General features: G+C 40.2%; 1 long non-coding RNA gene across 11 annotated transcripts in view; it reads right to left on the bottom strand.

Annotated features, from left to right (window-relative positions):
* The window catches only part of LOC140517886 (uncharacterized), a 138,217-nt gene that overhangs the window by 49,581 nt on the left and 65,817 nt on the right, over window positions 1–22,819 (bottom strand). For all 11 annotated transcript variants that reach the window (XR_011971769.1, XR_011971766.1, XR_011971773.1 and 8 more), the window contains exon 5: window positions 3,156–3,233. This is a non-coding gene — a long non-coding RNA (uncharacterized lncRNA). The remainder of the gene's footprint in view (window positions 1–3,155; window positions 3,234–22,819) is intronic.

Here is a 22,819-nt window from a genome sequence, read left to right as displayed (position 1 = left end):
GAGAGCTATCAGAGACCTTAGAGGTCATCAAAATTACAGATACATTGAGGGTTACAATGGTGAAGGTCATCTGGCTATCAGTTCAGGTCTTCTGACCACAGATCCTATACATTTTCTCCCACCCAAAGATAAGTCAGATTGTACCAGTGGCACAAAGCTTTTTGCAGGATTATAATCAAAATTCAAGTCACAGCCTGTAAACTTATTGTATATAGGAGTTCTGCATTTTCTGGGGGTCTTGAAAAATATCAGGTTGCCACTGGTTTGGATGCTGGGATTTCTGAGAAGATAATCTAGCTAAAACAACCAGACCCTACGAGGGTCTGGATCTGCCTATTCCCCTGTAGCTCCTGGCATTTTTATCAGATTATAGTTTGTCTATGATACTAAAGATAACCAACAACCACTGGAAATCTTTGAGGAAAATTTTGATGTGGCCAGCAAGAGGATACAATTCATTGACATAAATTTTTATCAGTAGTAAGGAATAACTTATGTCATCAAAAATCATGCCCCATGGTGGCCTAATTCCTTCACAAAACTCTTCACAAAAGAGACCATTCAGCAAGAGCATGTTAGAGGAACACAAGCAGGTGTTAACTCATGGTTTCTATAACAGATGATAATTATCTCTATGTTTGCCTCTGGGGTAGTGAAGAGTACCCTGAACACAGGAATCACAAAAGGCAGGGGTTTGTAACCTGAGTCTGCCATTTCAACCCTCACTAAGCCTAAGTTTCCTTACCTTTAAAAGGAAAGTCCTCTTTGTGATTTCTTTGACATCCCTTCTAACTCTAAAATTTTCATAATTTCATCATGTGAGATGTGTTTTATGTACTTATTTCTGACAAGATCTCCATCTCTATACTACGTGGCTTGCTCATTCAGCCCTTTTCAGGGCTGCTCATCCACGTTCGGTGCCCTCCTGGCACTCAACTCACCTGTGAGTCCAAGAAGCTATAGCATGGGCAGAAAACCCTTTCCTCAGTCAGGGATCAACCAGGATGAGGGTAACCATGAGGCCTCAAACCCATTGGTGAGGTAGGAGGTGTGTCTATCCCATACAAGTGAAGACCTCTCCCTGGCAGAATGGGCAGGTAAGAACAATTTGTTCCAAAAGCCATGAAAGTGGCTGATGCAGGTTGCTGTGGAGTGCTTAGAACTTGGCCAAACATCAAAGAGTCCAAGGTCATCCACTGCATCCCAGGGTAGTCGTCCTGATTTTTGCCTTGCTACTGGACTTTGATGCCTCTGGAAGAGACAGTGAAGCTAACAGTTTTATGTAACTGCCTCACCTAAATCCAATGCATGTGCAAGTCAAGACAGCACCCCATGATGTCACTGGTTCTTTTGGAAAGCAAAGGACAATCAGCAACAACAGCACGTGACCATCTCTCTGGCCATCCTCTATCTACCTTTTTCCCTGGCACGTGAATCTTGGACTCTACCCTGAATGCCAGCTTTCCAGGTGATCCTCCAAACCATTTCCCAGCTATCTCCACACCACATCGCTTGCTCTCTGGTCATCATCTGGACCTCCCCTCAACCTTTCTAACTCCCTCTTATGTTTTGTCTTCCCCGCTTTAGGATAGAAGCTCCTTGAGGGCAGAGACATTCTGGATTCCTTGTATTCAACACTTAGCACAGTGACAGGCACATAGTAAACACATAATAAATGCTCTGTCTTCCTAGCTAGCTAGCATCTGTCCATCCAGGGGAATCCTGAAGTCATGAAAGGGATGCATTAGGGTCAAAACAATGGTGGCAGACTAAACTTTTTCTGGGAGAACTGGAGAGGCTGAAACTCAGTACAAGGATATTAGGAGGAGCTGCAGGTCAGAGATGAGGATTTAGGAATGGAAAACAATGATACTGTAGGAAGATATGCATAAGTTAAATTCATCTCATCAAATATTGTTAAGTGCCACGACATGGGAATACAGAGATACAGTGGATACTCCATAAGGGGAAATAGAGGACAAAAATAAAAATAATTTTGATGCTAAAGAGAGTGAGAAGCATTAAAGGATTTGGTTTGAATATCAATTGTGAAATATTGGCAGTTCACCTTTCTCAGCCCCAGTTTTCTCAATTATAAAATGAAGGGGCTGATAATTGGGGGAACTTCTGGAAGGAAACAATCAGAACAGTAAAGAGTCTTAAATCCATTCCATATGAAGGTCACTTGAAGGAGATGGGGATGGTGAGATTAACAAGCGGAAGATTCAGTGTCAGGTACGGGATTAGCTGTGGTCAAGGGCTACCACATGGAAGAGGGATTAGACTTGTTCCATTTCGCTCCCAAGAGGCAGGAAGTAACCCAAGACCAGTAAAAAGAAGTTCAAAGAGAGAAATTTAGGATCGACATTAAGAAAAAACTTTCCTAACAATTAGAGCTGTCCTGAAGTGGAATGAATTACTCTTCATTAGTGCTCCCTCAACACCCTTCCTGAATCCCATGGCTGTGCAACCACTCTTAATGGTAGATGTCTCTTCCCACACTCCCAGAGCCCAGGGTGCTGACCTCACTGAGAAGCTAGGAAGCTCTGATAGGTGAAAAGTTAGGCAATCTGCCTCTGTGTATGCCACTTTAGGCATGTCAGTAAACCTTACTGTGACTGTTTCCTCATCTGTAATAATCCCTGCCCCCTCCCTGCTGTATGAGGAAGTTGGAAGGAATCACTGAATAATTCCACAAAGAATTTAGTACTGAAGGGGTAGGGGGAGGAAATGGCCTAGGTCACAGACCTAGGGTTTAGCTCAGAGGCCCATCTGGTCCGAACCCTCATTTTGTAGATGAGGAAACTGAAGCACAAGAAGGTTAATGGTTTACCTGAGGTCATAGAGGTTGTGACAGAGATAGGATCTGAGCCTAGGTTCTCTGATTTTAGGAGAAAGGTACAGCTCCCATGTAGGATACTGGTGATAAGGGATAGCTACCTAATTCTCTTTCTATTCTCTCAACCATTCCTTTGTCACCATCCTGGCTTTTCTCAGATTATGGGCCACCATTATCTTGCTACCTTGAAAGTTTAGGGAATTCTCCAATATGAAACTCACCTCTGACCTCATCATGACTATTCTAAAGGGAGACAGTGCCCCCAGACAACCTTGACAACAGCTGATTTTTGCCAGGAATAAAAATGTCTACTTACTTGGGCAGGGAATTTGAGCCTCCAAAGTTTTTGACTAGAAGAGTGATGTGGTGAAGGACGGGCTAAAGAATGGTGGAACTAAAAGCAAAACAAAACAAAACAAAACACAATTAGGACGCTGTTGTAGTCATCTAGGCAAGATGATGAGGTCCTGAGCTAGGGGAGTTGCCAAGGGAATGGAAAAGAGGGAGCGGAATACATTGGAAAAGGGGAGGGGTGAGGGCACTGAGGGAAAGGGGAAGGAATATGAATGGAGGTCTCCATTCCTCTTCCAATTTCCTGCCTACATAATCTCCCCAGTCCTGGAATGACTTCTTGCTTAAGCTTTGTTGACCCTTCAGTCATTTGATACAGGAATCCTAATCACTGGTCCTGTAACACAGGTGTCCTCTTAGAGGGAATCCAGGCTTTCAATCAGCCACAATGGGCCTTGTTTGAGCGTGGAGCACTTTAGAAAGGCCTAAAGAGAGAAGTACATATTTACCTAAGCCTGTGATGCTTGCAAAGCAATTACTGGAAGCTGAGAGATCCTTTCTGTAGCATTCCTCCCTCAGACATAGGTGACTCATTCTTACCTGGGCTAAGTAAGTCTTGGTAATTGCTAGGTATTCCATCAGCCTGCCTACTCAGTTGATTTAGTATCAGAATCAGAGCATTGCAAAGGACACCAGAGGCCTTCTGTCCAATGATGTTGAAGGGAATTGTGGGCAGTGTTCTTTTTGTTTTTTCCAATGGTCTTTCTAAGGTAGCCCTTCCCACAAGTCAGAATCAGGGAAGCCTCTAGCCATGGTATACAACTTCATTTGCTAAGATGAAACCTTTACATCAATTTTAGGAATGATCACTGATTGTGGAATCTAAAACCAGTTTTAGCAATTTAGAGGTTGATTGAATGCTCTATCACTGCCCTTAGCAAATCCTATCCTCAGATTCCCAACCCTACACTTTAATTCTGCCTACCTAGAAAATCACTTCAACCTCTTTCACAGCTTATTTTTAAGGAAGAAAACATGATGTATTCAATTCAACTGAATAAACATTTTTTAAAAACTCTTTTGTCCTACATACCAGGCTAGGTGCCGGAGATGCCAAGACAAAAATGAAAATGATTCTTGTCCTCAAGGAGCTTATATCATAGTGGAAAGAAACAGCATGTAAATATGTGTACAGAGAAGCAATGCAAAAATATATGGCACATAAAAGCAAAGCAATTTGCAGGAGGATCAGGAGGAAAACCCTAACAACTGAGAGAATCAGGAAAAGTCTAATATAGGAGGTGCTTCTTAAACTTAACTTCAAAGAGATGTAGGAATTCTAAAAAGTAGAAATGAGGAGGGAAAGTATTCCAAGCAGGGAGGATGACCACTAAATAAGTAGAAAGAATTATTTACAATGAGTACCAAGAATAGGATATCCTATAATGAGTTTTATCTATAGCCAGGGTTCTTAAACTGGGTCCACAGATATAGAAGGGATCTGTGCATAGTTTTTAGGGAGCTAGGTTGCGCAGTGATTAGAGCACTGGGTTTAGAATCAGGAAGGTTCAGCTTCATGAGTTCAAATCAGGCCTCAGACATGTCCTAGCTGCATGACCCTGGACAAGTCACTTAACCCTGTTTGCCTCAGTTTCCTTATCTATAATATGAGCTGGAGAAGGAAATGGCCAACTACTCCAGTGTCTTCACCAAGAAAACCCCCAAAATGTGGTCATGAAGTGTCAGAAATGACTTCAGCAACTCAGCAACATAATTCAGGGAGTCCATGAACTTAGACGGTGAAACAAATTACTTCTTTATTTTTACTCCTTTCTCACTGAAAGTTAGCATTTTCTCCCATTATGAATTTTTTTTTAAAATAACATTATTCTGAGGAGTGGTCCATACACTTTACCAAAATGCCAAAGGAGTCCATGACACAACAAAGTTGAGAATCTCTGGTCTAAAGTAACCCCTGAAAACCAATGGGAAATATTTTCTGAGAAGGTGAAGTTTAAGGCCATTAAGATATCACCTATTTGAAGAAGTAACCAATGATCTCTTAAGGGTCAGAGCTAATGATATTTTTTTCATTCTTCATCCTTCATCAGAGAAGTTACTCTCTGAAGTCTGTGACACTATTGATCACTCTCCCCTGCCCCAAATACTCTCTCCTCCTTAGGCTTTCATGACTGCCCTTTCTGATCTTCCCCCTCCCTGTTGGAGAACCCTTCAATCTTTGATGAATCTTTAACCATAGCATGCGCACTAACCTTAGGTATCCCCCAAGGCTTTGTCCTGGATCTTCTTTTCTTCTCCCTCTATATTATTTCAGTGAGTGATCCCAAACTTTCCATGGGTTCAATTATCATCTCACTGCCAAATATTCCCAGGTCTATATTTCCAGCCATGTCCTCCGGTCTTAAATCACCAAGTACCCATTGAACATCTTGAACTGGATATATCCCATAGGAATTGCAAACGCTGCATATCTAAAACAGAATTTGTTATCTTTTCCCTGAAACCTTTTCCTCTTCATAACTCCCTTTTACATTAAGATCATTATCATCCCCCTAGTCATCCAGACTCAACCTCAGTATCATCCTCAACTTCTCTCACAAACTCAATTCATATATCCAGTTTGTTTTCAAGTCTTTTCCTTTTTAACTTCATGACATTTTAAGTATGTATCCCCTTTTCTCCACTCACACAACCACCATCCTGGTCAAGGCCCTCATCACCTCATGCCTGGAATACTGTAATAGTCTTTTACTTGGATTCTCTACTTCATCTCTCATCCTACCTCTCATCTCCACTAAGCTGCAAAGTAATTTTCCTACTGTGCAGGTCTGATCATGTCACTCCTCCCAACATCCCCCCCACACACACACACCAATTCAAAAAACTCTAGTAGTTTCCTATTACCTCTAGGATCAGAGATCATAACTCCAATGGGCTGGCCATGTTGTTCAACAGCCAAATGTACATTTGCCTAAAAGACTATTTTATGGAGAACTCACACAAGGCAGATACTCACGTGGTAGTCACAAGAAGCGATACAAGGACACTCTCAAGATCTCTTTGAAGAGCTTGAGAATTGATTTCGTAACACGGGAGACACTGGTATGTCTACATCATGCCCAGCATGGCATGCCTACCTCAAAGTAGACATTGTGCTCTATGAGCAAAGTAAAATTGAAGCAGCTCAAAGGAAACATGAAATGTGCAAATTTAGAGAAATTTCCACCAAATGTTTATATGGACTATTTGTCCCCAACCTGTAGTAGAGCCTTCTGAGCTTGTATTGATCTGATCATCCATAGTCAGACATAGTGAGTCATTTTGGTCCTCTTTAAGAACAAAGAACAATAACCCACCAATCTCTTAAAGTCTGTCCAAGTTCATGTTCGTTGTTTCTGTGACACTATCAATCTCACTCCCTGCCTTCCCCTTTTACTTTTGCCTTGAATCTTTCTGAAAATCAGTCTTTTTCAGTGAGTCCTATTATATAACCAAAGTATTTCAGCTTTAGTTTCAGTATTTGACCTTCCAGTGAATAGCCTGAATTGATTTCTTTAAGTATTGACTGACTGAATCTCTTTACTGTCCAATGGACTCTCAAAAATCTTTTCCAGAACTACAGTTTCAAAGTATTGATTCTGCAGCATTCAGTTTTCCTTGTAGTCCAACTCCCACAGTCATACATTGCTACTGGAAAAACCATAGCTTTGACCATATGGACCTTTGTCAGTAAGGTGATGTCTATGCCTTTTAGTATGCAGTTCAGATTTGCCATAGATTTCCTTCAAAGGAGCAAGTGTCTTTTAACTTCATGGCTGCAGTCACCATCTGCAGTGAACTTGTAGCCCAACAATATAAAATCTGAAACTGCTTCCATTTCTTTTCCCTTCATTTGCCAGGAAGGATACACCAAGGCAAATCAGAATTGTTCTACAATTAATAGCCTTATAGAGTTGTCTGGGCATTGAGAATTTTAGTGACTTGTCTAGAGGTCACAATGACAGAGGCAAGAGAAATGTAGCTATCAATAATGATAGATAAACATAGGTATAGATATGTGTATGTATTTGTATTCACAAAGAGATATACCACTGTGGTCCAGGGGTCTCTGGATAACCACATACACACACACAATACATATATACATACATATATTCACATACATAAACATATATATGTTGCATTGCATACATGTGGGTGTGTTATATGTGCGTGCAAACAATATACATACATGGTATATGCATTGTGCATGTATGTTCATATAAAACACATCATCTATATCATACATACACATATATATTCTAACAAAAATAATTTATTTATTAAGGAACTCATATAGGCAGCATAATATAGTGAGAAGAACACTAGACCAATTATTGTAAAATAACAAGGTTAGACTGGATCAGTGGTTCTCAAACTTTTTGGTCTCAGGTACCCTTTACATTCTTAAAATTTTATTGATGACTCCCTCCCAAAGAGTTTTTGTTTATATGTTTATATCTATTAATATTTGCCACATTAGAAATTAATTTGGATTACCATTATCATGAAAACAGTTTTAACCTCATTGACTCCCTAAAAGGGTCTTAGGTGACCCGCCCCCCCCTCCCCCAGGGTTTCCTGGACCATACTTTGAGAGCAGAACTAGATGATCCCTAGGGTACCTTCATCTCTAAAATTCTATGACTATCTAGTTATGAATTCATCAAAATTATGACATTGAACTAACATGGATAATCAAATTAGGGGTATAGGTATGGGTAAATGAAGGATCTAAAAGTACCAGATGTCTTAATGTTCACTCAGGATTTGCAACTTTGCTGAAGGGAGTTAATGGTGAGGACTGCTCACCTCTGGAATTTGTTTTTCCTCTTTGTCCAGTGCATGCCAAGTTTGTTGGCCTTTAAGAAGTTCAGTCTTCAATATGGACCTCCTGGTGGTCATGGGTCAGAATGACCTGGGTTGAGATGACATGGTATGTAAAGTAACTAAGTTGGGGCGGGGGGGGGGGGACTTTTTCTCTGTGACCTGAGGCTCCTCTGTGGCTGTTTTTTTACAAATCAAGGCAAATTCTCAGATGGGGTCACTTGTAGTGGGAAGGTTTACCTTTCTCAGGTTAAGTTGGAGGGAGGCATTATGACATGGTAAGAATTCTCAGATGATCCCTTAAGATAGGAATACAATATGCTAACAGAATTCAGAGAATAGGGTACCCAATTATGCTATGGGAGGGGTAGAGGAAGGATGTAAAGGTCTGGTGAGCTCCTGTGACTGTTGATGTGGAACAAGTAGCTACCAGCAATCTTTAGGGATATACTTTTTCTTCCTCCTCTTTGTTTTTTTAACTCTTGTGTTATACTCAGCCCTTAAGAATGGGATAAAAAAATGTTTCATTCCTTGGACAGGGACACTTAGGAATATTGAGGTAGGGGGTGTGACCAGAAACTTAAGTTTAAGTTTTGCTTGATTGTAATTATGTAATACAGGACTTCTGCATTTCTTTTCTTTTGTGTGTGTATGTGGGGGTGGGGGATGCAATAGGAAGGGAAAATGAATGATTAATTACTTATTTCTAATTTCTTCAATTATTTCTCATAGTCCCTTCAACTTCCTCTTCCTCCTTCTCATGTGTTGTAGCAGAATCATTTTCTGGAGCTCATTGTCAATATGGGATTGAACAGGGAGCAAGGTGTAGCAGTGATTTTTGCAAGAGGAAATCCAATTCTGAGTCCTGGGCACAAGCCCTTGGGACAATTTCCACTTATTTGTAGGTATCTGCCTGGAATGTAGAGGCTGGTGGGAAAGAAGTGCTGAGAGAGTTCTTTAAAAATGAATGTCTTCTAGTATGAATTGGTAAGACTTTAGTAAGTTGTTCCATTTTTGTCCTTCAGATTCAGCTGTAATTGCCCCAAATCAGGTATATAATTCCTCTTTTGGAGAATTTTTGAGAGTCAGGGGGTACTGGAGTGGGTACCTACTCTATCATCTTGTCAGTTACATCTTAAATTGATTTGTTTTTAATCTGAATGCAACAATTTATATTTATCCCAGCTGAATTCCATTTGTTGATTTGAGTCTGTCTTATGAAATCCTAATTCCGTCATCCAGAGTTTTTCCTGTTCTTACTGACTCTGTTTCATTTGTTTTTGCATTCCTGGTGTCTAACATAGTGCCTGACATTTAATAAATAGTAGGGATTTAATAAATTCTTGTTGATTGATTGACCTGCAGATTTGATAAACATGCTATCTCTGTCAATATACAAGCTGCTAATCCAAGTTGTAACACCTTTCCTAGGAAAAAGATGAGTTGCTAGGAGAAATAAAAACTTTTGTATTTGATCACTTAAAAAACCTTGAATAACCCCTTTTAAAAGTACACAAAAGACTCCCTCCCCTCCACCTCCAGAAACAGGAGATTCAAGTAATAATTTTATTACCTCTTTCCATTTATGCACCAAAGTATAATCATTCCTGGAAGTTTCTTTCATCCCTTCCTCCTAATTTTTTATTTTCTTTGAGCACTCCCCCAAATGCCATTTCTGTGGAAGAAACATGGTGCATGAGAAGGCTGGGTCATTTTTATTTGTGTACATTTTTAATGTGCTTGATCTTGTTCTGAGAATCATTTTCTGGATGATTTTTTAAAAGATTAATTAATCAATGTTCCTTAGGTATGGTTGTTAATCCAGCTATAAATCCACTTAATTGTAGCAACATCTGTCCAGAAGGAAGATGCTCAGAATTTTCTTCAGATGCCTTGCTGAAATCAAGATATAGTGGAAAAAGCACAGAACTCAGAGTCAGAAGAACTCGGTTTAAATTATAGCTCTGAAAATGAGTGAATTGAAGATGGCAGAGTAGGAAGACACATAACTCTAGTGCTTCCCCCACAGCCCACAAAATACCTGTAAAAAATGACTCTCAACAAATTCTAGAGCAGCAGAAGCCACAGAACAACAGAGCGAAAGAGGTTTCCAGCCAAAGGTAACCTGGAAGGCTGACAGGAAAGGTCTATCACATGAGACGCTGAGCAGAGCAGAGCCCAGCCCTGGCCACATGGCACTGGGAGGAACAGGACCTGAGTAGACCTCCAGGGCAGAATTCTTAGCAGGGAGGGTCCCAGATCCCTCAACCCACAAGCAACAAGCAACAAAGAAAGCTCCAAAGGTCAGTGTGGGAGGGCTTTCCCAGCTGGGCTACAGGGGACCAGGGCTCATTCAGCAATAGCCCCAAGTGATGGCAGCAGCAGCAGCAGACTACAGGCAGCTACAGTGGCCTGGAAGCAACCTGGATCCATTGTCCAGGCAGCTCAGCTTAAGGCCTCTGGTGGTAGGCAGCAGCTGATCTAATCCTCAGCCCTGAGTGATGGCCAGCCCCCACCCAAAACCTCAGGGGAATTGAGCAGTTGAGTCGAATCTCAGCCTTGAACACAATACTGGGGATAGGAGGGAGAATAGGACTATCCTCTTGACAAAGGATTCAGAAGTCAAGTAACTAGCTGGGAAAATGCCCAAAAAAGGGAAAGAAATAAGACCATAGAAGGTTACTTTCTTGGTGAACAGGTGTCTCCTCCCATCCTTTCAGATGAGGAAGAACAAGGCATACTGTCACAGGAGGTCAAGGCCCTGCCTCCAGGGCCTCCAAAGGGAACTTAAACTGGGCTCAGGCAATAGAAGAGCTTGAAAAGCGAGTTAGCAGCTTGCTAAAGGAGAACCAAAAAAAAAAAAAATGCTGAGGAAAATAACACCTTTAAAAAGAGGCTAACTCGGTTGGAAAAAGAGGTCCAAAAAGTCAATGAGGAGAAGGAGGCTTTAAAAAGCAGAATTAACCAAATAGAGAAGAAGGTTCAAAAGCTCACTGAACAAAATAGTTCATGTAAAGAGAGAATTGCGTTCAGGGAAATGAATGACTGAGGTAAACCAAGCAATTAAAAAACAAAACCAAAAGTTTGAAAAAATAGAAGATAATGTGAAACATTTCATTGGAAAAACAACTGACCTGGAAAATAGATCCAGGAGAGACAATTTAAAAGTTATGGGCCTACCTGAAAGCCATGATAAAAAAAAAAAGAGCCTAGACATTATCTTCCATGAAATTATCAAGGAAAACTGTCCTGATATTCTAGAACCAGAGGGTAAAATAAATATTGAAAGAATCCACCTATCACCTCCTGAAAGAGATCTGAAAAGAGAAACTCCTAGGAATGTTGTGGCCAAATTTCAGAGTTCCCAGGTCAAGGAGAAAATACTGTAAGCAGCTAGAAAGAAATAATTCAAGTATTGTGGAAATACAATCAGGATGACACAGTATCTGGCAGCTTCAACATTAAGGGATTGAAAGGCTTGGAATAGGATATTCCAGAAGTCAAAGGAACTGGGATTAAAACCAAGAATCACCTACCCAGAAAAACTGAGTATAATACTTCAAGGGAATAAATGGTCATTCAATGATATAGAGGACTTTCAAGCATTCATGTTGAAAAGACCAGAACTGTATAGAAAATTTGACTTTCAAACACAAGAATCAAGAGAAGCTTGAAAAGGTAAAAAGGAAAGAGAAATTATAAAAGACTTTCTAAAGCTGAACTGTTTACATTCCTACATAGAAAGAAAATATTTGTAACTCTTGAGACTTTTCTCAGTATTTGGGTAGGTGGAGGGATTATACATACACACACACACACACACACACACACATACATATATACAGACAGAGAGTGCAAGTTGTGTTGCTGAAGAGATGATATCCACAAAAATAAATAGATAAAAATTAAGGGATGAGGGAGGAAAATACTGGGAGGAGAAAGGGAGAAATGGAATGGGGCAGACTACAACTCATAAAAGAGATAAGAAAAATCTTGTTCAGTGGAGAAAAGGGAGAAGGAGAGAGGGGAAAATTGAAGCTACTCTCTCCACATACGGCTTAAGGAGGGAATAACATGCTCATTAAATTTGGTATGAAAATCTATCTTACACTACAGGAAAGCAGAGGAAGAGGTGACAAGTGGGATGAGGGGAATAATAGAAGGGAGGGCAAATGGGAGAAGAGAGCAACTAGAAATAAACACTTTTGGGAAGGGACAAGGTCAAATGAGGGGAAAAAAGGGGTGATAGAGTCGGATAGAGGGTAATATAGTTAGTATTACACAACATGATTATTATGGAAGTGTTTTGCAAAACGACACATATTTAGTCCATATCAAATTGCTTGCCTTCTCAGTGGGGATGAGTAGGGAGGGAAGCAGGGAGAGAAGTTGGAATTCAAAGTATTAGAAACAAATGTTGAGAATTATTATTGCATATAACTGGGAAATAAGAAATACAGGTAATGGGGTATAGAAATTTATCTTGCCCTACAAGAACAGAGAGAAGACGGGGATAAGGGAAGGGTGGGCTGTGATAGAAGGGAGGGTACACTGAGGGAAGGGGTAATCAATGCAAGGTATTAGCGGGTGGGGGGAGGGGATAAAAATGAGATGGGGAGAAAAATTGAACATGTTACAGAGTGATATAAAAGCAGTTAGTATTAAAACAAAATGACTCAATTAATTACTGAGACTAAATCAGAGACATCTTTAGTTTGGCGAAAAGAATTTTAGTCTAAGTTTCCTAGAGGCAGGTAACTTCAAGTAAAATTTGGCATTGATAGAAAAGTTAAGGTTTTAATGGTAAATTTGATTTTATGAATGTTATTTAATCAGGAACTAGAACAGGTATAGAAAGGCATGTAAGTCACTTAAGATTTGCCTCAAAAGATGTTCCTTAGCCAATGTGAAATTATAGTCATATCTGAAACCTGGTTATTGGAACATGCTATTTTAAGATTCTATAGGACTATTAACTGACTGTTCTGAATCTAACTCCAGGTATGGATAACAAGAAAGGCAGTCAGAGCCTCCAGTCCATGATACCAGTAAGCCTGTGAGATGCTGGTATGAACTGCAAAAGGTGATCTCATGGGAAGGGTGGGAGAGTGGCTGTTCAGACGGGGCTGAGGTAGGATTCTCCTGACTCAATTCCCCCACTGACACCTGGCAGACTTTAAGCCTTACTGAATGCAAGTTCTCAATCTACTCCTGCCTGGAACTGACGTGGAGTTAGGGAGATGTTGTTTCCCTGCAATGTCCCTACTCTTAGTGGCAATTTCCTATAGTCAAAAGGTTTCCAAGTTTAATACCAGATCTGTTAAATTATAGACTGTTGGTAGGGGAACATCCAAAGTTAAGTCTAAAATTAAGCAATTAGGCTTAGAACTTTAGACCAACAACAATAAGTTAGCGTCCTTTAATTCTTGGCAATAGTGTGGAGACAATCAGGTCAAGGGCTTGTGAAGTTAGCATACACACTTATTATTTGTGTTTCAGTTGGTTAATGTTTAAAAAAAAAATTCATTTGTGGTCTGTATTGTAAATACTTTAAGAGAAGTATCACCTGACCAAAAGTTGGAATTGTTTTATGTGATATGAACTGTGTTAAAAATGAAAATTAAAAAATAAGTTAAAAAAAGAAAATGGGCAAATTACTTTTTTTTTTTTTTTGGACTTCAGTTGCATCAGACAACCTCTTGATTCTGTAATATATTTCAGAATTTTGTCAGGAATCAAAATCAGGTTTCTATCATTTCTAAAATTCATCTTTTGCAATTAGGACATTGTCCCACTTCCAGTATTCTGATACTTCTACTAGTTTCCATGATTTCTGACAATTACCATATAAGTGATTCTACTATCAATTCCACAAGTTCTTTCAACACTTTGGGATTTAAATACAGAGATATTTTAATGACCTATAATTTTGTTGATGTAGGTGCTACCTCCACCTATGCAGATTTCAACCTCTCTATATACTGATTGCTCTACTTCTCTCCCCTGGTCACCTCCCTCTACTACTCTCCCCTCTCCATGGTTTTCAAGATTCCCTGAGGGGGAAGGGAGCCCAGCTGACAGGCAGGGTTCCCTTCCCCCAATTTTATTCAGGGTTATTACTCTTAACATTCTATCACTAGACCTTTCCTCTCAAGGTTTATTCATCACAAGCCAAGTAAATAGGAAGTTGAGGTCTTTCCCACCCAAGTTAGGATTCTTACATTGTAATGTAATGTTTCAGATGTAGAAGAAACTTTGAGCATCTCTATCAAAGAAAGACAAAGGTCTCACTAGACTTATCAGAGCACCTGCCACTTCGATTGTTTGGAAGGCCAAACAGAGTTAATTACTACTTAGAGTATTTGAATCAATCTATCTTTGCTAAATAAATCTGTGCTGATATTCCTGTTACACAAAGGGTACTGAGTTGGAATGGAAACTATTTCCATTTAACTGTGAGGCTTTAGACAAGTCACCTAATCTCTTCTTTCTTTAGTGTCCTATCTATGAATTGGGAAATAATAACACCTACTCCATAAAAGTAAAAGGATTTTAAATTATTAGAAAGGAAATGTCCAACCAATACAAACAACGTCAAATCCTTTGCCTTAAGTACTCTGCTGAGAACAGAAGGTCTTCTACCACCAATTGGGCCAGATCTTCTCCAGTGTTGCCTCAGGTCCTTATCACTCTTTAAATCTTAATCATAGGCCTTAAGGCTCTCCCTAGTAGAGCCCACCATGACTTATTAACTTTTCTTTCCTTATGTTTCCCATGCCCTACTGGGACTAGTCCAAGGTTTAGCTTTGTCCAGTTATTTTGTCAGCATGGTTTAACATTTCCCTGAATTCCATTCCACTAATGCCAGTTCAATGTTATACAAAAAGGGACAGATAATCCAAACTGTACTTCACACATCTATTTACTATTTATCATTATCCAATGATCAACAAACCCCATCCTTTACTTTGATAGGCATTTATGCCTTGTTTTAAGATATGGTTTTGTGATAGATATGTATATAACCTTCAAGTTTCACCCCCAAAGTGTCAGTATGTTGGTTCACTTCTTCTTGATTAGATTATGGGTTATTAAGGACAGAACTCTTCTTAAGTATGTGCAAAGCTTTGCACATTTGTGTTAATATGCCTTTTACGCTTTACAAATCATTTCCTGGGGTTATTTAGATAGTGCATGAATGTATTATCAACCTCATCTTACATATGAGGAAACTAACATTCAGGAAGGTGTAATGTAAGCTCTCCCACGACAGGGACTATTTCATTTTTGTGTTTATATATTCCCAGTGCCTAGCATAGTGCCTGGCACACAGCATACGCTTAATAAATGGTTGTTAACTAATATTTCATTCAGCACAGATTTAATGTGTTGGGTTTTTTAAAAATTTAATGATGGTAGCTCTTGCCACTTGGGTGGAGGAGTAGGAGAAAGGGGAGATAAGTGCAGGTTAAGTCATAAGGCTATAGTTGGTGTTTGGAGGGAATACTTAATAAGTATTATGGGAAACACAGGTGGATAGAAATAGGCTATCTTATTAGCAAACTCTGGCTAATTGATTAAAGATTTGATTGGTAAGTGTTGATTCTGTCCAGGAAATAACAGGGCAATGCAATCAGATGTTGACCCAGAGAAGTAACCTATTCTCCACAGAGTCAAGGGAAAATCAAAAGCAGGAATATTGGACTATACTGATTGGCATGCGAATTTTGAAGCCTGAAGGTGCTTCTTGGGTTAAATTGTTTTCTGTCCTCCTCTAGGCATTGGAAACTATATGTTAGTATTTATAGCAAATTTCTGTCGAATCATTTTGTCTGTTTTCATGATCAATGTATCATTCAATCAGTTGTGATCCAACAGTTTTTAATATCTCATTAATTGCAAATGTATATTGGTAATTTTATGTCTAGTTTATTGAATAGGAATGATGGGTGTTGATTCCTGAATATCCCCATTGATGCCCAGTGAATGAAGACCCTAGACGGTGAGATATTAATTGAATAAATAATTCAATAAATAAATGATAAAGTTTGTTAATGGACAAACTTTTTTAAGTGCCTATTCTGTACCACAGTACTCCATACCCTGTCCTAGGCACCAAGGATAAATAAATATATAATAAATAATAAAAAATCAAGACAGTCCCTGTCCTCAGGGAGTTTACTTCTATGGGGAGGGGAGGAAGGGAGGAGATATAGCATACCTATGTAGCAGTAAATACAGTTTATAAGGAAGTTAGTTGGTACAGGGGATAAAGTGCCAGGCCTGGAGTCAGGAAGACTCATCATTCTGAGTTCAAATCTAGCATCAGACACTTATTAACTTTGTGACCCTGGGCAAGCTTCCTCAGTTACCTCAGTTTCCTCATCTGTAAAATGAGCTAGAGAAGGAAATGGAAAACCACTCCATTATCTCTGCCAAGAAAACCCAAAAGGAATCAAGAAGCATCAGACGCAACTGAAAATGACTGAACAGCATATATACAAAGCAGATACAAAATTATGGGGGTGGGGCACTAAGAACTAGGGAATCAGGGAAGGCTTGTCAAAGAAGGTGACATTTGAAAGGAACTAGGAAGTTCAAGAGGCCAAGAAGAAAAGACAATACATTCCAACCTAGACAAAACCTAGAAATGGGAGATGAAATATTGCATGCAGGGAAGAGTGAGTAGGCCAGTTTGGCTGGAATGCAGCACGTGTGAGGGGGAGTAATGTGACATCAATCTGTAAAGAGAGGTTGGAGACAGATTGTGCAGGATTTTAAATGCCACACCAAGTTTATATTTTATCCTACAAGCCATAAAGAACCAAAGAAGCTTCTTAAACAAGGTTGTGATTTGGTCACACCTGTGCTTTAGGAATATCAGCTTAGCAGCTATGCAGAAGAACTGAAAAGAGGAGATGGTGGCTGCAGGGAGGCCAATTAAGAGACTGTAGTAAAGGTGATAAGGGAAGAAGACCTGAAATAGTTTGGTTGTGATTAGAGTGGCAAGAAGAGGACACATAAGGCAACTAGGTGGCACAGTAGATAGAGGGGTGGGTTTGGAATCCAAGAAGATTCATCGTCATGCGTTCAAATCTAGCCTCAGACACTAGCTGTGTGACCCTGGACAAGTCATTTAATTCTGTTTGCCTCAGTTTCCTCATCTGTAAAATAAGTTGAAGAAGGAAATGGCAAACTCTTTTCTTGGCCAAGAAAACCTCAAAAGGGGTTACGAAGAGCCAGACACAACTAAAATGATTGAACAACAACAAAACATAGTATAGTGGAAAGAACTCTGGCACTAGAGTCTAAAGACATAGGTTAAAATCCTCTTCTGATGCTTAGTCAAAAAAAATCCCTACATTTATTGAGTATCTGCTGTGTGCCAGGAACTGTGCTAAATGCTGGGATACAGAGAAAGGTAAAAGGTAGCTACTGCTCTCCTGGAGCTAATGATGTAATGGGGCAGAAAACATTCAAACAACCACGTCCAAATAAGCTATATACAGGTTACATTGGAAATAATCAAGAGAGGGGAAACACTAGAATTAAGGGGGAGAGTTTCGAAAAGGCTTCCTGTAAAAAGTGGGATTGAAGCTGAAACTTGAAGGAAGCCAGGTGCAGAGATGAGGAGGGAGGACATTCCAAGCATGGGAGGCAGCCAATGAAAGAGTCAGAATATGGAGCATCTTGTTTGAGGAACAGCCAGAGGGCCAGTGTCACTGGACAAAAGGGTACATGCCATTTTGGGGGAAAGATGTAAGCAGACTAGAAAGGCTGGGGGGGGCGGAGTAGGGAGGCTCAAGCTATGAAGAACTTTGAAGACTTCAGAAGACTTAATATTTGAACCCAGAGGTTAATAGGGGAGTCAATGGAGTTTACTGAGAGTGTGTGTGTGTGTGTGTGTGTGTGTGTGTGTGTGTGTGTGTGTGTGTGTGTGTGTGTTATACTCATTAGGAAGATCACTACCTGTGTGACCTCAGACAAGTCATATTCCTTAACTATAAAATGATGGAATTGGATCAGATGATCTTGAAGTTCCCTTCCAGTATTAGATCTAATCCCCATTAATTACACTATGAGCTCCTTGACAGTAGGAGCTAGTGAGTGTGTGTGTGTGTGCACGCGTGTTTGTTTTGCCTTTCTTTGTATCTCCTTTGCTTAGCAAAGGACCTAGCATTTTGTAATAGGTGCTTAATATGTGCTTATTGACTTGACTTACCTTTATCTATCATTTTTCTATCCTAGGGAACCCTTAAAGTTTAATGAGATGGTTAGACTCCTGTTTTAGGAATATCAGCTTGATAGCTGAATGGAAAATGGACTGGAGAAGGCAGAGACTTGAGGTAGGACTATTGAATAGACCAGGTGAGAAAGAATAAAGAACTGAATTAGGGGTTGTGTGAGTAGAGAGAAAGGGAGCAAATTCAACAGATGCTGTTAAATCAACAAGATTTGACAACTAATTGGATATGTGGGGTGAGTGATAGCAAAGCATTAATGATGACTGCAGGATGGAGATCGAGGTGATCAGAAGGATGCCCTTGAAAGAAGGGAAGGGTTTGGGTGGGGAAATATGTTCTACTTTGGACCCATTGAATTTGAGGTGCCTACAGGACATCTACTTTAAAAAAAAATCCAATAGACTGTCAAAAATATGGGACTAGATCTCAGAAGACAGACTAGGAATAGATATTGAGATCTGAGATCATCAAGAGAGAAACAGAAGATAGAGAGAACAGAGGGCCCAGGAAAGAGCTTTGGAACATATTCACAGGTTGGGGGGTATGATATGGATGATAATCCAACAAAAGAGACAGATAGCAGAACCAAGCTCTCTTAGTAAAAGAAATAAGCAGGCTCCCCAAAATCCAGAGAGCACTTGGGAGGAGATGGGAGTCAATGATGTCAAATGCTGCAGAGAGGTGAAGAATGAGGAGTGAAAAAAGCCACTGGATTTAGAAATTTTGCAAAGTGTTGTTGAGCTTGGAGAGAGCGGTTTCAATGGAATAGTGGGATGGAAGCTAGATTGCAAAGTATTGAGAACTGAGTGGAAGGTAAAAGTGGAGGCAACTAGTATACACAAATATTTCTATAAGTTTGACTATTAAAGAGAAAAGAGATACACAATGATAGTTTGAGAGGCTTAAGTGAGGGTTATTTTAAAGTTGGGGAGTCTTCAGGAATTTTTGAAGGGAACAGGGAAGGAGACAGTGAATAAGGGAGAATAATTCCCTAGGAAGACCTAGGGAATATTTAAAGATCCAAACTCCTGAAGAAACAGCAAGAGATAGGTTCAAGGGCACAAGTAGAAGTTTTAGGAGAAGGCAAGGACGCTGTCTATACTATCTAATTTATCTTTATAGATCTCTTCCCCCATCCCAGCAAGAACTTTATCCCCATTGATATTTTTTCTCAGTTACATGTTAATATTTTTACAATTATATTGACCAACAGATTTGCTTCTCTGCCAATCAATAGAATCCAATTAACTCAGCAAGTTGACTACTTTAAAAAAATTGGCATCTGATTGGTCACAGGTTGCATATGCAAACCAAGTGGAACTTTATCCCCTGGATTATTTCCTTATCTTGGAACCTGCCATGCAGGTTTTTCTTCATCTTTAACTGCCTACAGTAAATCTCTATTTGGATATCCCACCATTACCTAAAAATCTCAACTCATCCAAAACTGAGCATATTACTGTTACCCCCAAACCTACTTTTCTTCCATCTTCACCTTCTGTCAGTAGCACCACTGTTAACCAATCCTCTCATGTTCAAAACCTTGCTGTTATCTTTTAACACCTCCCTCTTGCCCACTTCACATGATTCCAATTTTGATTTTCTATCCCCTATGCCATGCTGCTTCTCTGTTGAACTTTTACCCATCCTTTATAACTCAACTCATATGCCACCTTCCTTCAGGAAGAATTCCTTGATTCTCCAAGTTGATAATAATTTGACCCTGATAACACTTTGTAGTTCCCTTAAACAATTCATTTTGTAGTGGAGTTATTTGTGTATATGCAGTATCCTCCTACTAGACACTAAACTCCATAAAAGTAAGGACAGTGTCTTATCTGGGAGTCAAAGATATCTATTGGAGGAAAGTACTACTCTAAGAGTCATAGGATCTGAATTCAAATCCCCAGTTAGATACCAACTGTGTGATTCTGGGCAAGGATCTCTTCATCTCTTCAAACTTTAGCTTTCTCATCATGCATGACTTGCATAACCTACTTCACAGGACTATTGAGGAGGTAAGCAAACCTTGAAGTTGTGATTACCACAGTTCAACCAGCTGAGACCACATGGGCTGACAACCTGGACCAATCCTTGTCCTTTGCCTGCTCTTGTGCTTTACTATGGGTCCTCTGGGGTTACTGCCTTCTCAGTTGGGGAATCTGGCCCCACAGTTCTTTCATTTCATGCCCACCTCAGATTCCTAACAGTTCTATTTTTGACTGAGTCCTTCCCAGCAAGGTGGAGTGGGGATGAGGGGCAGATAGTGGTCAGTTTAAAAAAAAAAAAGGTACCCAGAGTACAAACATGAATCAAGTATGAAAGAGACAGTTTTATTCCCACACAGGAAAGGGAATTCTAAGCAATATAGAATCATACAATGATTACATTCAATTAAGAAATTATAAAATTAGGGTTACTAATTAACCATTTTACATTTTCACTCCACCAAGTTCAGTGCAATTCACACCAAGTTGGTTCTTTCTACTGTGCGTGCTCTCTCTCTCTCTCTCTCTCTCTCTCTCTCTCTCTCTCTCTCTCTCTCTCTCTCTCTCTCTCTCTCTCTCCCCCCCCCTCTCTCCCCCCCTCCTCTCCCTCTTCCTCTAGATAAATAGATAGATACACACACACACACACACACACACACACACACGTTTATCTGTCCCTTAGTGACGCTTACCCTTTTGGCTAATTTGTCTTCTGTCTCCCTGCCCTCCCCACGGTCTCCTTATCCCTCTTCTCCTTCTCTCCCTCCCTTCCTTTTAGCCAGTCCACCTTTGCTGCAGCTAAAAATTTAATTGCTGTGCCAGCTATTACCCTGCTGTCTGGGTACCTGGGAAGGGGAAGATGCCAGCTACCTTTCAAATCACATAAGGCTCTGTATCAAAGGAAAGAAGATATAAATGGGAGGTGACACCATTCCAGGCACATGCTTGCCTAAGAGGCCTTGACATACATCCTAAATAATTGACTCCTCTGAATCTTATAAAGCTATCCTTATACTTCAAAGCCATCAGGAAGAAACCTGGTATCCAAAGAGAGTAGTATCATTCCTTTAGTAAGTCCATGGAATTCCAACTCAGCAGCCAACTAAAAGATTTTTTGTCACCACACACTATGAATCCCTTAGTCATCATGGTCAAATAGAAAGAGTCAGAGGATATCTTGCTTGCTCTGAAGTGGGCAGTGGACAGCAGGAAAGGAAGGCCCTTCCCCACTTCCATCATGCACATCTGAAGTAAACCCACCTCAAACTTCCACAGCTTTCCTGGAATAACAACTACACAAGTTCCAGGGGGGTTGGAGAAGAGCAGAAAGGGGCCCTATACTATTGTCATCATTATTTAAATTGTATATCTCTCTTAGTGCTCTGTATACAGCAGGTGCTTAACAGGGTTGTTGAACCGGCTTCGTTGTCTTTTTGTTTTTTCCAGATAAGAATAGTCTACCTAATCTCAGCTGGGAAGGAACCAATACTGGCCTAAGAGCAAAAAGGGTGACTAAGGAAGTATGCATGTGCTTCATGGATGAGGACCCTGGCAACCCTGCTGGGAAATTTTAGTGACTTCACTCTCAGCCCCTCAGGAAAAATGAGAAAAGCTCTTCTCTGGGAGAGCCAGACAGAAAACTCTCATCTCCTCAGATTTTCCCTGATTTTTCTTCTAAAGTTTTATGGAAGTTTTTGTGCTTTTACGTCACAATCTTTTCCCTCATAAACCCTGTGTTGTAATACAGGAAAACTATTCAGCAAAACCAACCAATATAGAAATTCTATATATGTGTGTGTTTACTCCATTACCTCCTCCATCTGTATTTCTATTCTCCCCCTCTCCTAACTAAGAAGAGACAGTTTTGTTTTATCATCTGCCTTCTAGAATCAACAGACCAAGCTACTTAGGGTTTTTTTGGTTCAGACTTCTGATTTTATTAGTATAAGGAACTCCTGGTGAGGAAACTCCTCCTACCAATCCAGATGGGCAAATCCACTGAAATTTGTGGTCTCAGAAAGTTATATGGGGATATATAATGGTAAGGGAATGTGAAGATCTTCCCTGCCCCTTAATAGGCCCACCTGACCTGCTTTGAGCTCTGGTCCAGCCCACAGCTTGAGTCAATTGGAGCGGATGGTGGGAGGAGCTTGCCTAACAGGTGGAGCAAGAAGGTTATGGCTGAGAGAGAGTGAGACAGAGTTGTCGAGAGCAGACAGAGCAGAGCAGAGCAGCTAGCATGAGAGAGGGAGTGATTTTTGCCTAAGGGAGCTTGTTTGTGGGGAGGCCTAATGGAGGGATGGCATGGGGATGGCAGTGCTCCCTTTATTGGTAATATCTATGAAGTTCGTTGTTACCCTGGTGGCATTGGCTTTCTGATATCTGGATAAATATTTTGGTTTTGTCTTTGAGGAAAAGAGTTTATATTTTGCGAATTTACCCTGGAAATATGCATGCATATCCATAGTGACTGCTGCGTGTATTGCATTGGCATTACAGGACATGGATTGGTTAAGAGACACACAGTCAATATGTCCAGAGTTGGTACTTGAACCAAGACTGTTCTAACT

This window comes from Notamacropus eugenii, chromosome 1 (assembly GCF_028372415.1).
Source record: "Notamacropus eugenii isolate mMacEug1 chromosome 1, mMacEug1.pri_v2, whole genome shotgun sequence".
Taxonomy (NCBI): Eukaryota; Metazoa; Chordata; class Mammalia; order Diprotodontia; family Macropodidae; genus Notamacropus; species Notamacropus eugenii.
This window is presented reverse-complemented; position numbering and strand designations above follow the sequence as displayed.